This window comes from Chiloscyllium punctatum, chromosome 17 (genome assembly GCF_047496795.1).
Source record: "Chiloscyllium punctatum isolate Juve2018m chromosome 17, sChiPun1.3, whole genome shotgun sequence".
Taxonomy (NCBI): Eukaryota; Metazoa; Chordata; class Chondrichthyes; order Orectolobiformes; family Hemiscylliidae; genus Chiloscyllium; species Chiloscyllium punctatum.
Window position 1 is genome coordinate 47,776,597 of NC_092755.1, and position 17,657 is coordinate 47,794,253.

Below are 17,657 nucleotides of genomic sequence, written 5' to 3' on the forward strand. Positions count from 1 at the left end.
CCCAAAGTGTTAAGTGCATTAGTCAGAGGGAATTGGATCTGGGTGGGTTACTCTTGGTAAGGTCGGTGTGGACTGATTAGGCCAATGGGCCTGTTTCCACACTGTAGGAACTCTAATCCAATCATATACATCCTTGTGGGAACCCCAAGATTTTTTTAAATAAAAAGTCACATTAACTTAAAAATATAATTTCTATTAAATTTAATTCAACTTTTGATACAGGGTGAATATCTATTGCTAGCTTTTGTTAACCCTTCCAAATGTAAACATTACCTTCACTAAATTGGAGATACCTAAAATGCATTGCTCAGATTAAATCTCTATATTTCCAACCAGCACTGTATTAATTTCCTTCAGATACCAAACCAGAGTCTTCATGAAGCATTAATGCAAATGAGCTCTAATCGAGGAGATTTTTTATCAAGAGGGCCAACAAAGCCACCTCAGCCAGGAGAAACCTGAAGTAATCATTAACCAAAAAACAAGGGAAATGCAACATCACGAAGAATTAACAGCAAGAGTCTTTGTACTTTTGGAAACAATAATGAGCACTCCTATAAAAGGCTGGCTCCTGATCAGACCCCAGATTAATCATTGCTTTCAATAGAAGTGCTTTGGGGCCCTCCCCAACGTTAATATCAAGAGAGGTCCTACAGGAAGATGGAATCTAACCCATGAGTTGCTGTGAAGACAAGCTTTACTTCAAATTCTGAGACATTGTAATGAAAGAGTTTGGATGAATATGGCCCCATTAATGATCTCAGAACATTTCGAAGCACTTTACAGCAAATTAAGCACTTTTACAGTGTAGTCACTGAGGAGACACACAAGATGCTTCTGCATAAAGCAAGGTCCCACAACCAACAAAAGAGAGATAATCTGGTTTTGTGATGTTGACTGAGGACACACTTTGGCCAGCACACCCAGTACTTTGTCAAAATGGCACAAAGATTTATTGATGGCTGCCTGAGATGTAGGTGCAGCATTGGTTTAATCACTCATCCAAAAGACTTTTACAACAGTGGAGTACCATTCTAAATTCTAATCAAGTCCCTAGAATGGGTCTCAAACAAACAACCTTTCGACCATGAGAACGTGACCAAAAGACCCAACTGGACTGAACTCAAAATCAAAGGATGCAAGGACAGCACAGAAACCCAAGAGATGAGTGTTGATGATTCCCACTTTCCCATCCAAATATTTCTTCCATTCCATTGCATTCTGTTACATTATGATAAGCTCACATCCACCAGATCAGAATGCATGATTAGGGCAATTTTCTAGAAACTTGGAACTTTGTAACAAGCTACAAGTTTGTTTAAACTGGCTTTCCTTAAGATTCACAGCCAGCACTATTATCTAAGTTTATTATTAGATCAAGAAAACATAATTCTTTTACTATTTCACTTCAAAGACTGTACTGTGAATAAACACCATTCATGCATTCCACAATTACTCAAGCTACATAAGACAGCACTGCATTAAAAGAATTGTGGCTGGAAGGGTTTTTAAAAACACAGACATATTTTGTGACAAATTCACTGCCTTTAAATCAATTAAAGGTTGGTTTTTTGAATCCTCTGTGATAACAATGATTGTTCTTACCAAGATTTCCACTTATCACAGTGGTAGATGCTTTGCTTTTGCACTCAATCATGAAAGCATTCAGAGAAACACTTTTAGATTCTGTCCTTACAAATCAGGACCGAGCATGGAGAATATGAAAGTGATATTCCAATGACCTTGTGACCAGGCCTCCATCTTCCACTTTCTAGAAACTTCAGCTCATCCAAAATCTTTTCTGGATGCATAATTCAAGACAAGTCCTGTTTAACTGTGCCCACTGACCAGCAGTGGCTCCCAGCCCAACAATGCCTCCATTTTAACATTCTCAAGCGCTCCTTAATCTAGCTTCTCTCTGTCTTTATGGCATCCTGCAGCCGCCAAAACCCTCCAAAATCTTTGAGCTCCTTGAATTGCAGCCTTCTACACATCTCCAATTTCCTCTGACGCACCAACAACAATCATGCATTTATCTGCCCTAAACCACTCCATCTTTCCACTTCTTTATAATGACATCTAAAATCTGATATTTTACAGGGTTTTAAATATTAAATATCACATGATAACATGCTTGTGTAGCACTCAAAAACATTTTACGACATTAAAGGCACTAATTAAATGTAAGTTACACCTGCTACAGAACGGTTCTGCAGGTAGACAGAAGGATGCTATATAGGCTGAAAGATGCAAAGGTTCCAATGTCTTCAGCATGTCTCAAAGTACATTACAGCTGAGTCACTGCCACAATGCAAGAAATGTAGCAGAAAATTTGTGTATAACAAGGTCTACACTCACAAAAGTGTAATATTGACCAGATTATCAGTTTCAGTGCTGTTGGTTGAAGGATAAACTTTGACCAGGCCCCTGGGAGAACGTGTCTGCTGTGCTCTGGAAGTTTTACATCGCACCCCCAAGTCAGGCAGTTCAGCATTTCATTCAAAAAGCAGCACTGCCAACACAGCTGTGCTCCCTCACTAATGTCAGCCCTGAGTTTCTGCATCGAGACTTCAACCTATACCTTCTGACTCAAAGTGAATGTTATCAATTGAGTCACACTTTAAATTAAGAGTCACAAGCCACATACTGGCAATTAAAATGAATTATGTGGTTATGGAATTCATATCAACTGCCACCGCTACACTGATTAAAGAATCACATTTCAGAATTGCTTCATCAGGATAGATATTTCAACAAAGGTTATTAATTTGAAGAAAGTAGCTGGCACAAGACCTTAAGAAACCAAGACCTACAAAGAGAGAGAGGCGGGACATACCACCAGCACTTCACCAGGGACTCTGATGATGATGTTACCTAGTATGGTGACGAAACATCTAACAACAAACCTTTCAGTTCAGTGAGCTAACTTACATGCTTATCATCAACCTGAGCTACAAATCTTGTCAAAAATTGCTGGCACAAGATCGGTCAGCAATCATAGAGTGTACAGCTTGGAAACAGACCCTACAGTCCAACTGACCTAACCTAATCTAGTCCCATTTGCCAGCACTTGGCCCACATCCCACTAAGCCTTTCCTATTCATATATCCATCCAGATGTTGGTTAAATGTTGCAATTGTACCAGCTTCCACCACTTCCTCTGGCAGCTCATTCCATACATGTACCACCCTCTCATGAAAATGTTGCCCCTTGGCTCCCTTTTAGATCTTTCCCCTCTGACTCTAAACCTAGACCCTCTAGTTCTGGACTTCCCCACCCCAAGGAAAAGATTGTTTTTATCCTAATCATGCCCCTCATGATTTTATAAACCTCTATAAGGTCATCCCTCAGCCTCCAATGCTCCAGGGAAAACAGCCCCAGCCTATTCATCCTCTCCCAATAGCTCAAATCCTTCAGCCCTGTCAACATCCTTGTAAATTGTTTCTGAACACTTTCAAGTTTAACAACATCCTTCTGATAGAAAGGAGGCCAGAATTGCACGCAATATTCCAACAGTGGGCCTAACCAATATCCTGTGCAGCCGCAACACGACATCCCAACTCCTGTACTCAATACTCTCACCAGTAAAAAAAAGACCAAACGCCTTATTCACTATCCTATCTACCTGCGACTCTACTTTCAAGGAACTATGAACCTCTTTGTCCAGGAACACTCCCCAGGACCTTACCATAAAGCGTATAAGTCCTGCTCGGATTTGCTTTTCCAAAACGCAGCACTTCACATTTATCTAAATTAAACTCCATCTGACACTTCTCAGCCCACTGGCCCATCTGATCAAGATCCCGTTGTACTCTGAGGTATACCTTCTTCACTGTCTACTACACCTCTAATTTTTGTTCATCTGTAAACTTACTATCTCTCTTATGCTCACATTCAAATCATTTATATAAATGATGAAAAGTAGTGGACCCAGCAACGATCCTTGTGGCACTCCACTGGTCACAGGTCTCTAGTCTGAAAAACAACCCTCCACCACCACCCTCTGTCTTCCACCTTAGAGGCAGTTCTGTATGCAAATGGATGGCTCCCCCTGTATTCCATGAAATCTAATCTTGCTAACCAGTCTCCCATGGGGAACCTTGTTGAATGCCTTACTGAAGTCCATATAGATCACATTTACCGCTCTGCCCATATCAATCCTCTTTGAGTTTTTTGAAGAAACAATCAAGTTTGTGAGACATGATTTCCCACGTACAAAGCCATGTTGACTATCCCTAATCAGTCCTTGCCTTTCCAAACACATGTGCATCCTGTCCCTCAAGATTCCCTCTAACAACTTGCTCACTGATCTATAGTTCCCTGGCTTGCCCTTAATACCTTTCTTAAACAGTGGCACGTTAGCCAACTTCCAGTCTTCCGGCACCTCTCCTGTGACTCTTGATGATACAAATATCTCGACGAGGGGGCAGCAATCACTTCCCTAGCTTCCCATAGTTCTAGGGTACACCAATGAGCTTTTGCTCACAAACATTGGATTTTGGATTGCTTCAATGTTTCATTTCAGCTTTAGGGTATTACCACTTTTAAATGAGACTCCGACATTCCTTGACTTTCAACAGCATCTTTTTTCACTGGGAATGGTCACATTTTGCATTTCTCATTAATTATTTTGGCTACTGGAATTATCTCATGTGTCCCTGCAATCTCTCTTTTCCAGTCTTCATAAGTAATGATGCATCACAACATCAGACCTCATTGTAGACCTAGTAATGGTTAAGTACATTTATTTAAGATGAACAAGTGAATAAATGACAGGAAAATATTGTCAAAATTGTCTGTTGCATCTCAACAATAGTTGTAATCTGAACAAACGTTTTGTTATTTTCGTTTATATATGGTAGTTATTGTCAGAACCCTGCAAGAGCTGTGGTAGCCTGAGATATATTAGGGAACAAGAATATTCAGTGCACAGTTATGGTAATTTTGCAGAGCATGACTTTGCTGTCTGGAGATATCAAAAAGGGGCATTTTGCTAGTTTCTGTATAGTCTGAGAGAGCAGAGAATGAATGCTTTGGAAAGGGAAACCTGAGATTAACAGCTGTTACACACTTAAAAATGCACATGGGGGAGGGGACAATATTCTCAAACATGGCTCAACCGTAGGGCAAAAGGGTCAGCACTGGGAACAGTCAATGCAGGATTCCCGAGGGTGACAGACAGTGGGGTTAGTGCAAGAAAGCAGCCGGATGCTCTGACGGTGGGGGGTGCCCAGTGCCGGTATTCTGTAAGGGCGAAACCAAATGGCCAGCCTTCCTCATTCAAACCAATCTCTTGGTAGAGTGCAGGCGGCTACACAACCCAACCCAAAGGACACGACACAGAGTGCATTCAGAAACCTACTTTGAATTACTCGTTTTTCACAGTGTTAATTTTCACGTTACCATCGCGCCATCGTTTAATAAACCGTGCGATTTCAGTCGATTACCTGATAAATATTCCGCTTTTGACTAATCATTCCCCCTTCCCCAAACCCCGTCTCAAGTATAAACTATTAAACAGCCTCTTTGTTCAGTGCACACAATAGCTGACGAGAATCAGCATTTCCAATGTCACCATTTTGAACGTAGCTGTTTTATATATTTTTTTTAAAAACAAAGGTATTTCAAAAGTGCTTACACCTCAGTTCAATTTTAATTTTCCTTCCAGAGAAAAAAAAGCCTGCGGCGTTTCTGAAGACATTTGGTCTTATTTGTTCTGTCAGAAATGTTGGGGGGAAAGGGGCGGAGGGAATAGTCCCCCCCAACCCCACTCTCGGATAACACTAAGCTCTTTCTTTCTCTGTCTTTATTCAAAGGGCTTCCTTAGCTGCAACCCCACCCTCGCTACCGCCAACCCTGGGGCTCTCTTATTTTCCAAAGGGATGGCCGGTGCCGGCAGTCAGACTCACCCACGCTCCGCCGTATCCAGTGTAGCACTAACACCAGAGGGAGACTGAACAGCCCTGAGCCGCTTGCTGTGTGTCAGACAGAGGAAGAGAATGCTCTCCTCCTACTTTCATGCAGACAGCCCCTCTTCTCATCTCAGCTATCGCGGTTTTGCCCAGGAAATGCCAAGATAGCAAGCACTTTTTAAAAAAAAATCACCCCGGCTCTTGCACCCAAACTATTATCCTACATCTACTAAATAGAAAACAAATTCAAGCTTATTTAACATTTCCATTTTCTTTTCAAAGTTGCTCCTTGAAGGTCATAAGTTTCACTTGTAGATCAATTGGCTGCTCTTCCTATGAAGAGTTCTGGTCAATTCCCATCCCTAAAAACACTGTTACCTAACTGTGACAGTTACTACAAGCGACCTCAAAAATCCCACCTTCCTACAGGTCATAAGACCTGTGAAATGAGCACATTCACTCGGTTATTAATCTTTCAACAAGCAAAGCTTTTTTTTATTAACTCAGGGACATGGGCTGGATCAGCAACGTATTACCCATCTCTAATTGCCCTTGAGAAGGTGGTAGGCAAAAGGACTGCAGATTCTGGAAATCAGAATCCAGATTAGAGTGGTGCTGGAAAAGCACAGCAAGTCAGGCAGCATCTGAGGAGCAGGAAAATCAATGTTTTGGGCAAAAGACCTTCATCAGGACTCGAGAAGGTGGTGTTGAGCTGTCTCCTTAATCTGCGGCAATCCATTTGCTTTTAGAGGGGAAATTCCAGGGATGAATGCAATATTTTTCCAAGTCTGGATGGTGAGTGGCACATAGGGGAACCTGCAGGCAGTGCATTTCAACGTACCTGCTGCCTTGGTTCTTCTAGTCAGAAGTAGTTGTGGGTTTGGAATATGCTAAGGAATCTTAATGAATCATTGCAGTGTGACCTTTCAATCAAACAGTGTTCTCCTCTTAGTCAGCCTGCCTGGATTGAGGATGACTTGTTGCCAAATGGCTTGGGAGATGGCTGACAAGAACAATGCAACCTGTAGACCCTACCACATGCCAGCTTGACGTATCAGGCAGATGAGGTATTTGAGATTTGTGCGCTGTCTCTGATGAATCAACTTTCCTTCCACCTGCTCCCACTGAAGGGAATTGGATAGATTTTTAAAAATGAACGAATAGGCAGGATGAAAGAACAAGCAAGTGGAAATATTTGTACAGTTCTTTCAAAGAGGTGGCCACAGGCATGGTGGGCTGAGTGGCTTTTTTTATACTGTACAACTCAACATCAGATACAAATTCCTTGGACATATTCCAAAAGGTCTAGAATTAAATGTATCTAATGGTAAATGAGGTCTGAACTTTTATGCATTAATTAATGCCACATCCCAAAAGTTTCATTAGAATACTTAAGTCCAGGCGAACACCATGAAATACTAGGAGGTGCCATCCCTATTTGCACCTTAACACATTCTCTTTTCTTGCATTGTAATAGTGCTCTGTACATATGGATTTTCACTGCAACACTTTTGCGCTCTAATAAATAGAAATTTTCACACTCAGAACAGCAGCAGGCTTGGAATAGAGCACTAGCAACCAAGGGACATATCAGTTGTTTGAAAAGTAAAGATTTACCTTTTAAAAAAAACGCATGAACTCAGTTTTTAATTTACAATACAGAAATATCCGGGAGCACTAAATGACAGAAACAGAAAATCGGACAGCTCAGCATTTACGATGTCAACATCCCACAATGAGATTGTATCTGGTGACAGGATGTGATGAGGCATTATCCCAAGCAACTGAAACAACAGCTTTACTCATACAAAGTTGTTAAGAAGCAACTGAATGAGAGTGGAGAACTGTATTAAAGATCTATTGACAAAGGGTAGAAGAAGTTTGGAACTCTCTTCCAGAAACAGCAGTGAATGCTCCATTTGTTGTTAATTTTAAATCTAATATAGATTAGCTTTTGTTAAGGAAATGTATTAAGGAATATAGGCCAAAGGCAGATATACAAAGTTTGGCTACATATCAGACATGATCGAAATGAATGGTGGAACAGGCTCACGGGGCTGAATGTCCTACTCCTGCTCCTATGCACCTATCACACATTTAAGGTTCCATATTTCATTCATGCCAGATTGAAAATATGCTTTACAACATTTGTTTTACACAAAGACCTTTGTAAACCAAACAATGCAATTCCATAGGTTCTCTTCATAGGGTCCCAACAGTATGAAAAAACACCATTCAGTCCATTGAGTCCACATCGACCCTCCATCGAGCATCCCACCCAGACCCAGCCCCTATTCTCTATCCCCACATTTCCACATACACCAATCAACTTAGACTCTGTGGGCAATTTAACATGGCCAATCTAACCTGCACATCTTTGTACAATGGGAGGAAACTGGAGCACCTGGAGGAAACCCATGCAGACAATGAGTTTGCATAGTCGGTCATTCAAGGGTAGAATTGAACCCAGGTCCCTGACACTGAGGCAGTAGTGCTAACAACTGAGCCACCATTCTACTACCTCTTGGTTGTATCTTCAGTAATCAGCAGAGTTCTACATCTCAACCTTTTGGACCAAGGAGTCATTATTTCACAAAAAGTGAATTTTTTCTCCTTTCTCTCTTCCACCTTCATGCAGCCATAGAGTCAGAGATGTACAGCAGGGAAACAGACCCTTTGGTCCAACACATCCATGCTGATTAGATATCCTAAATCAATCCAGTCCATTTGCCAGCATTTGGCCCATATCCCTCTAAACCCTTCCTATTCATATACCCATCCAGATACCTATTAAATGCTACAATTATGCCAGCCTCCACCTCCTCTGGCAGCTCATTCCATACACGCACCACCCTGTGTGAAAATGTTGCCCCTCAGGTTCCATTTAAATCTTTCCCTTCTCACCTTAAACCTATATCCTCCAGTTCTGGAATTCCTCAATCCAGGGAAAAGACTTTGTCTATTTACCCTATCCATGCCCCTCATGATTTTATATACCTCTACAAGATCACCCCTCAGCCTCCAACACTCCAGGGAAAATAGGTCCAATCTATTCAGCTTCTCCCTATAGCTCAAACCCTCCAACCTTGGCAACATCTTTGTAAATCCTTTCTGAACTCTCAAGTTTCACAACATCCTTCCTATAGCAGGGAGACCAGAATTGCACACAATATTCCAACAGTGGCCTAACCAATGTCCTGTACAGCCACAACATGACCTCCCAACTCCTATACTCAATGCACTGATCAATAAAAGCAAGCCTTCTTCACTATCCTATCTACCTACAACTCCGTTTTCAAGGAACTACAGACCTTCAAGGTCTCTTTGTTCAGCAACACTCCACAGAACCTCACTATTAAGTGTTTAAGTCCTGCCCTGACTTGCCTTTCCAAAACTTAGCACCTCACATTCATATAAATAACACTGAGGTAACCTTCTTTGCTGTCCACTACACCTCCACTTTTGATGTCATCTGCAAACTTACTAACTATACCTCTTTTGCTCACATCCAAATCATTTATATCAATGATGAAAAGTAGAGGACCCAGTACCGATCCTTGTGGCACTCCACTGGTCACAGGCCTCCAGCCTGAAAAACAACCCTCCCCCACCATCCTCTGTCTTCTACCTTTGAGTCAGTTCTATATGCAAATTGATAGTTCTCCCTGTCTTCCGTGAGATCTAACCTTGCTAACCAGTCCCCAATGTGGAACCTTGTCGAACGCCTTACTGAAGTCCATATAGATCACGTCCACCACTCTGTCCTCATCAATCTTCTTTATCACTTCTTCAAAAATCTCAACTTAGTGAGACATGACTTCCCACACAATAAGCCATAGTGATGATCCCTACTCAGTCCCTGTCTTTCCAAATACATGCAGGATTCACTCCAACAACTTGCCCAGCACCGATGTCAGGCTCACCGATCTATAGTTGCCTGGCTTTTTTTTACTATCTTTCTTAAGTAGTGGTGCGTTGGCCAAGCTCTAGTCTTCCGCCACCTCACCTGTAGTTATTGATGATACAGGTAGTTCTCCTATAACGCCAGAAGTGCGTTATAGCAAAACCTCGCTGAATTGAAAATCACTTAAAAATAATGAGGCTGATGGGAAAAGTGGGATTGGGGCATACCAGCAAAAAAAAAACCTCATGATCACTCAAAAGAAAAATCACCAAACATCTAATGCAAAGTATACCACAGCCTGAATGAAGGTTGAAATTATACTTATTAACAAAAGTAAATTTAACACAGTACGTTTTTAAAAAATGCAAGAAAACTGCTCTCTATACAGTACCTCTCACAGAAAGCTGCTCTGTTGGCAGCTGATATCAGCACATATGCAGGACAGCCCATACACCAGAGCTCACATCGCACATCTGTAAAAAGGCACTGGTCTTGGCGCTGACATTGTGCTAACGCAAAATGGCACAATGATGTCAGGACGTGCACAGAACAGCATGAAGACCGGCTTAGACATCACATGTGAGGCTCTTTTGCAGAAAAGAATGAACACTGGCACGTGTGCAGAAATTTCAGCACGTACACTGGCCTGTGCACAGAATGAAGCGTCACCAGCATCACACTATTGCCAACGGAGGTAAGTATTCTCCAAATTATACTCCTCTAATTCTTCAGCAATGTTATAGCCAAATTGCACTGCCAAAATACACCTCATTTCAGAACTACCTATACAAATATCTTAGCAAGGGGCCAAGCAATCACTTCCCGAACTTCCCAGAGGTAAGGGATGCACCTGATCAGATCCAGGGATTTATCCCGCCTTAATGTATTTTAGGACATCCAGCACCTCTTGCTCTGTAACATGGACATTTTTCAAAATGTTGCCATTTATTTCCCCACATTCTGTATCTTCCATATCTTTTGCCACAGTAAACACAAACAAAACACTCGTTTAGTATCTCCCCCATCTCCTGCACTTCCACACATTGGCGGTTTTGCCAAGTAAGGAGCCCTATTTCTCCCTAGTTGTTACCTTTTTCTCCTTAATGTAGTTGTATTTTGATACAATACAGATTTTCACAATGTGAGAAAAACTTGTCCCCTTTTCTAGCTCTAGTTTGTGTCTCCTTGTCCATTGGAGAAATACCTTTTCTGCATTTACCCTATGAAATCCATTAAAAGTCTAACATTTTATATAACTTTAGCCATCATATATACTTTATTTGATCACCTCTTGGAGATTCCACACTAAGATTTGTCACTACTTCCTGATAATGCTGTTGTAATATTTCCCCTTGCTTTCAAAGTGCTAACTCTGGTCGGGAATACAATCACTTCCTCTGCATCCTCACTTAGAGTCATCGAGATGATTAGGGGGTTAGATCGGGTTGACAGTGAGAACCTTTTTCCACGTATGGAGTCAGCTATTACAAGGGGGCATAGCTTTAAATTAAGCGGGGGTAGATATAGGACTGATGTTAGGGGTAGGTTCTTCACTCAGCGAGTCGTAAGTTCATGGAATGCCCTGCCAGTAGCAGTAGTGGACTCTCCCTCTTTATGGGTATTTAAGCAGGCATTGGATAGGTATATGCAGGATAGTGGCTTAGTGTAGGTTAGGGGTGCTTTGATCGGCGCAACATCGAGGGCCGAAGGGCTTGTACTGCGCTGTAATGTTCTATGTTCTATGTGCAGCACGGAAACAGACCCTTCGGACCAACTCGCCCATGCCAACCAGATATCACACCTAATCTAGTCCCATTACCCTCTAGACCCTTCTTATTCATATACGCACCCAGATGTCTTTTAAATGCTGTATTTGTACCAGCCTCCACCACTTCCTCTGGTAGCTCATTCCATACATGCACCATCCTGTGTGTGAAAAAGTTGCCCCTTGGGTCCCTTTTATATCTTTACCCTCTCACCCTGAACCTATGCCCTGTGGTTCTGGACTCTCCCACCCCAGGCAGAGACAGAGAACACAGGGGGCTAACACCTTCAACCTATTATCTGGCTAACACCAATTGTTAACCTAAGAACGTAACTTCTAAAAAATAGTTTTGTGATTTACATATGAAACATGGTATTCGAACAGATGAAAGACTCAACAAACAATCAAGGTATTTTTTCAATGTATAATTTCAGTTACATCACACTGTAAACTTTTGCTATAAATTCTGTGTCTTACAATTGTCTCTTCCACAACCACCTGAAGGAGCAGCGCTCCAAAAGCTAGTGCTTCCAATTAAATCTGTTGGACTATAACCTGATGTGTGATTTTTAACTTATTCACCCCAGTCCAACACCAGCATCTCCAAATCATGCCCCTCGTGATTTTATAAACCTCTATATCAAAGTTTTTAACAAAAAGATACAGTACATGAATGTCGCCCATGCTTATTGGCCTACACTGCGTGAAGTGAAATGAGAATTGCCAGAGATCCATAGACTGCTCTCTGGTTAGGGGGCAATTGGTGGTGAACTAAACCTAAGGGTCACCACCCCACAGGTGAGGGAGAAGTTTCAGAAGGTGGCATCTTCAAACAACATGGCCCAGCAATACCTAGAACTTAAACTTACCAGAATCATTGAACAGTACGGAAACAGACCCTTCGGCCCAATTTGTCCATGCTGACCAGATAGCCTAAGTTAATCTAGTCCCATTGCCAGCATTTGGTCTAAATCCCTTTAAACCCTTCCTATTCATATACCCATCCAGATACCTTATAAAAGTTGTAACTGGACCAGCTTCCATCACTTCCTCTGGCAGCTCATTTCATACACGTACCACTCTTTGGATGAAAACATTGCCCCCATCTTTAGATTCCTTTTAAATCTTTCCCCTCTCACCTTAACGCTATGCCCTCTCATTTTGGACTCTGCTAACTTGGGAAAAAAGACCTTGGCTATTCAGCCTAGACATGCCCCTCATGATTTTATCAATCTCTGTAAGGTCATTCCTCAGTCTCCAATGTTCCAGGGAATATAGCCCCCACCTGTTCAGCCTTCTTAGCCTGAGTTTCAAATCCATCAATTTGCTCCTTCCTGTTGACTTTATCCAATTTCTGCTGACATCCAAGAGCTCCTCCAAATCAGTCCTCTTGCACATCTAGATTTTTACCACTTCACTACTGGCCTATTGGACCCTGAACAACAAGATTCTCTCCTTAAGCCTCTCTATATTCCTAGCTCCCAGCTTCTCCTTCCATCAGAGTCTCCTTAAAAAAAAGTACCTCCACTCACACTAATATCCAGGTGGCCCGGTGTGAAACTTTATTTGATTATACTCCTGTGGGGTGACTTAGGATGTTTAATGATCAGGAGAAAAAATGTTCCTGTGCCAAATTCAGAGCCCCTGAGGCTAACGACAGCATGCCTGAAATTGTTGAGTTAGGTAACCACACGGCAAAATCGATAAAGTGTGGAGCTGGAAAAACCCCGGAATGGCAAACAGCAGAGGAGCATGGGAGTCAACATTTCACATCAGAACCTTTCATCAAGACTGGGAACGGGTAAGGGGGCTCAGAAATAAATAGTGGGAGGGGATGGGGGGTCAGCGGGGTGGCAACAGGCTAGGTCAGGTTAAGGGAGCTGGGCAGAGAGGGAGGGCCGTACTTGGGATGAGGTGGGGGCAGGGAGATTTGAAAGCTGGTGAATTATATGTTAAGGTCATATGGTTGTAAGCTTCTGAGGCAGAAGTTGAAGTGTTCTTCCTCCAGTTCGTACATGGCCTTATTTTGATAGTGGAGGTGGCCCAGGATGGACATGTCATCAGGAGAGTGGGAAGGGGAATTGAAATGTCTGGCACCCAGAAGGTGAAGTGTACAGACCATTTAAGTTCCATGATCCAGTCTCCAAGTTTGCGTTCGGTCTCTCTGATGTAGAGGAGACTACATCGAGAATAACATATGCAATAAATCAGGTTCGAGGAAATGCAGGTGAATCTCTGCCAGACTTGGAATGATTCTTCGGGGCCTTGGACGGAGGTAAAAGGGGAGGTGTGAGGGTAGGTGTTATACCTTCTGCGGTCACAGGGGTGAAGCAGAGGTTGGAGGAGTGGGTGGACCTAACGAGGGAGTCATGGAGGGAACGGTCTCTGCAGAAAGTGGATAGGAGTGGGGAAGGAAATATCATTTTGGTGGTGGGGTCAGTCTGCAGGTGGCGGAAATGGCAGAGCACGATGAGCTGGATTCAGAGATTAGTGAGATGAATGCGAGGACCTGGGGACTCTATTTTTGTTGTGGTGGGGGGTGCGGTTTGAGGGCAGAGGTGTGGGAAATGAAGGAGATGTGGTTGAGCGCATTTTTAATCACAGGGGAGGGGAAATAACAGTCCTCAAAGTAGAGGATATCTGTGATGTCCAGGAGTGGAATTGCTCATCCTGGGGGCAGATATAGCAGAGGTGGAGGAATTGGGAGTACAGGATCGTATTTTTTGGGATGGGGTTGAGAGAGTTGAGCGCGAGCGACAGCAAGTGAGAGTGAGGTGTAGTCAAGGTAACTATATGGGCTGACAGGTTTGAAATAGATGTTGGGTGCCAGAGATGGAGGCGGAGAGGTCGAGAAAGGGGAAGAAGGTGTCAGATTGATTCAGGTGAATTTGAGGTAAGGATAGAAGGTGTGGGTGAAGTAGATGAACTGTTCAAACTTCTCATGGGAGCAAAGACCAACACCCAAAATTGGGATCTTCGTCTATATGAACATCAGGTTTTTCTATATAAATTAATTTCTTCCAAATTCAGATTAAAGAAAGGAGATAATGTAGGAATGTATTTACATACTGGAAGCTGTGATGTAAATGATTAAAAAAAAGGACTATTGAAAGGTTTCATTTCCATCAATTCAAGGTCACTACTGGAGATATAAATTATCAGGAAACTTAATACTTAACTGAGCGATGTATTAATTAATTCACCTCTGGACCGGACTTTGAACACTTGTCTGACTGAGGAAATGAAAGCATTTTCGCTCGGACAGCTCTAACGTGATTAAATGAAATGGGTTTTGATAGTCTCAAACCAATTGATACTTGGCTCCAATGTATGCATTCAACATTACTCTATCAAGGCCAGTGCAGAATTAGGTCTTGGCCAGGGCACAAGAAAGCCACTGCAATTGGACTGGCAGGGACTCGAACCAGGGTGGAGGGGGAAATGGAGATAGGGAGAGGGCACAAGGTTGGTGGTGGGGCGGGAAGAAAAGCACAACAGGATGGGTGAGGTGAGGCGAAGAGAGTGTGATAGGGCAGGGGGGCTCGGGTAGAGAGTGACTGGGATGGGATGAAAGAGGGCGACAAGGACAGGTGACAGGGGAAAGGATGGTGGGTGCAGTAAGGAGGAGAGGGTAGAGGGAAGGAAAGAATGTCAGTCAAGGTTTATACTCTTTCATTATTGTTGCACCAGTTAGAAAATAAGTGTGAAAGTACAAATGGGAGCATACATTTTGAAAAGAATGTTGAGTGATGATAGAACAGCCTGGGAGTATGGTCACCTAGGCACATGAGAGAGGGGCTATCAATGGTTGCAGATTGCACTGCACCATGACATTCTGCAACAGCACAGACGAAAGCCAATTGACCCACTGAGTCATGTTATATTTATATATATTTAAGCAAATAGGACACAAAAGTGGCAAGAAAACTAATAGTGCTATAAAAAGGGGAAGCATGGAAGTTAGAGCATTGGTAAAGAAGAAAAGATTTGCAGGGTATGAGGGAAGGATATTAAGAACGATGATTAATTCACCTTGTAAAGAGCCAATATAGACACAATGGACTGACTGGCTTCCTTCTGTGCTGAGTAATTTTTGCAGGTGCTCTTTGGGTGTCATGAGTTACGGAATATTGGACTAGAGTAATACTCCACTCTGTCTAACCAAGGGATGGGGCATAAACTGAATTTGCTTTTTGTGTTTACACTCACAAAAAGGCTCAGCTGCATGCATTCTGAATCAATATAGTTTAGCATAAAGGTCAGGGGATTAACCATTTTGTGTGTGTTATTTCATAAATCTATTTGTAGTAATTTACTGTTTTGAAATAAATATAAACAAAAGCGCTGGTAACTTTAATTAGGGATGGATTCAACTTGCTTTGTTGAAATCTAAAATGGCTGAACAAAATGATAATCTCTGACGCATGAGAGAATTCTGATAAACGCTGTTAATTGTTACAATCAACTAATTCTACAATTACAAAGGTTCTACCAACCCTCAAGTGGTGAAGAGTTATAGAAGACTTGCATTTTTACACCATTTTAGCACACATATCAAGCTACATTTTAAAGCAGTTCAGACAAAATTAATTGGAAGCACACTGTTTTGTAAATAAAGTAGTTCCTGCATTTAGCTTAAGGTTTTAGAATTTCTGTATTTACTTTCGCATTTACAATTCTGTGAAATAAAATCTATAACAATAAGAATCTGCGCTACTGACACAACACTGCTGTTTTTGCTTATAACAGACAACTCATTTCAAAGAAACTCGGAGAACATGAGAATCTTTCTGGGTTCAATGGTTCCATTAGACTTTCTGCAATTTACTTGATTAGAGATTGCTTAGTAAAAACCAAAAAGAACTGTGGATGCTGTAAATCAGAAACAAAACATAGGTTGCTAGAAAAGCACAGTAAATCTGGCAGCATCTGTGAAGAGAAATCAGTTAATGTTTCAGAATCAGTGACCCTTCCTCATAACTGATAGTAGCTAAGAAAATTTCAGTTTACAGAGGAATCTCAATTATCCAAATATCAATTATCAGAAGGTCTCAATAGAATCATTACATCAAAGAGGTGTTACCAAAACACTAATCGCATCTTTTGTTTACAATGATTCAAAATGCTTACTGAAAACGCTGCCAAGAGCAGTCCTGGATATCGATGGGAGCCCAAGCACTATCTCCAAATGACTGACCTTCCGCCCTCTCTCTCTCTCCCTCTCCCTCTCCCTCTCCACATTTTCCCTTGGGGTCCACACAGGGGTGTACCCTAAACCCCCTTACCCGCAATAATCTCTCCAATATTTTCCTGTACAGGGCAAAGGTGCAACTTGTCAAAATATTGCAGTAAAACGTGTGTGAGGCTATGTGTGTAGACATGCACACAATTTGGAGACTCACCTCCCCCCGCAAAGGCAGCAGCAGTCTTACTGTTGGTGTCCAGTCTGGCTGCCCTGGAGAGGGGCGATGACAGGCAGGGTGCAGGGGGATGGGGTGGAATGTGGGTCAGGGTGGACAGGGGTGAGGTTGGACCGGGTTTTGGGGAGGGGGGGTGGGGAAAAAAAAATAAAATTAAAAACAAAAATCAGCTAGGGCAGGGGCAAAGGCTCACGCACGATGTTGCCTTGTCTCCTGAACAGGGAGAGAACATAGTAAGTGCTCAATCCCATTGCACTGATTGGAGGGGTGTCAGCAATGCTGCAGGTCCCTTTCACACATATGTGCCCCTGTTCAGAAACAAACCCTGAGAGAGAGAGAGAGAGAGAGAGAGAGAGAGAGAGAGAGAGAGAGAGAGAGAGAGAGCGCGCGTGAGAGCAAGGCAGGCAGAGCGAAGAAAACGGAGACTTCAGAAAACTCCGAGCCCCAGAGGAGAGGCATTGAATCAATTAACTGAATAATCATTTATTGGAATGAAATAGAGCCCGCCCATCTGGTTCGGATAATCGAGGTTCCTCTGTAGATGCAGAAGGTAGGAGGAGGGGGTAAGGAGTAAACGATAGGTGGGGATAGAACCCAAAGAGAGAGAAGAGCAGTTGAACAGACAAAGGAGAGGATCTGGCTAGGAGGGTGAATAG

General features: G+C 42.4%; 1 protein-coding gene across 6 annotated transcripts in view; it reads right to left on the bottom strand.

Annotated features, from left to right (window-relative positions):
* The window catches only part of pisd (phosphatidylserine decarboxylase), a 101,627-nt gene that overhangs the window by 51,413 nt on the left and 32,557 nt on the right, over positions 1–17,657 (bottom strand). Inside the window, exon 1 of one of the 6 annotated variants that reach the window (XM_072587077.1) lies at positions 5,910–6,010. The exons of 4 other annotated variants lie outside the window; for them this stretch is intronic. The gene's annotated coding sequence lies outside the window, so the exon portion shown is untranslated. Of the gene's footprint in view, positions 1–5,909; positions 6,011–17,657 lie in introns of those variants that run through there. One more of the 6 variants, XM_072587083.1, reaches the window with a different exon arrangement.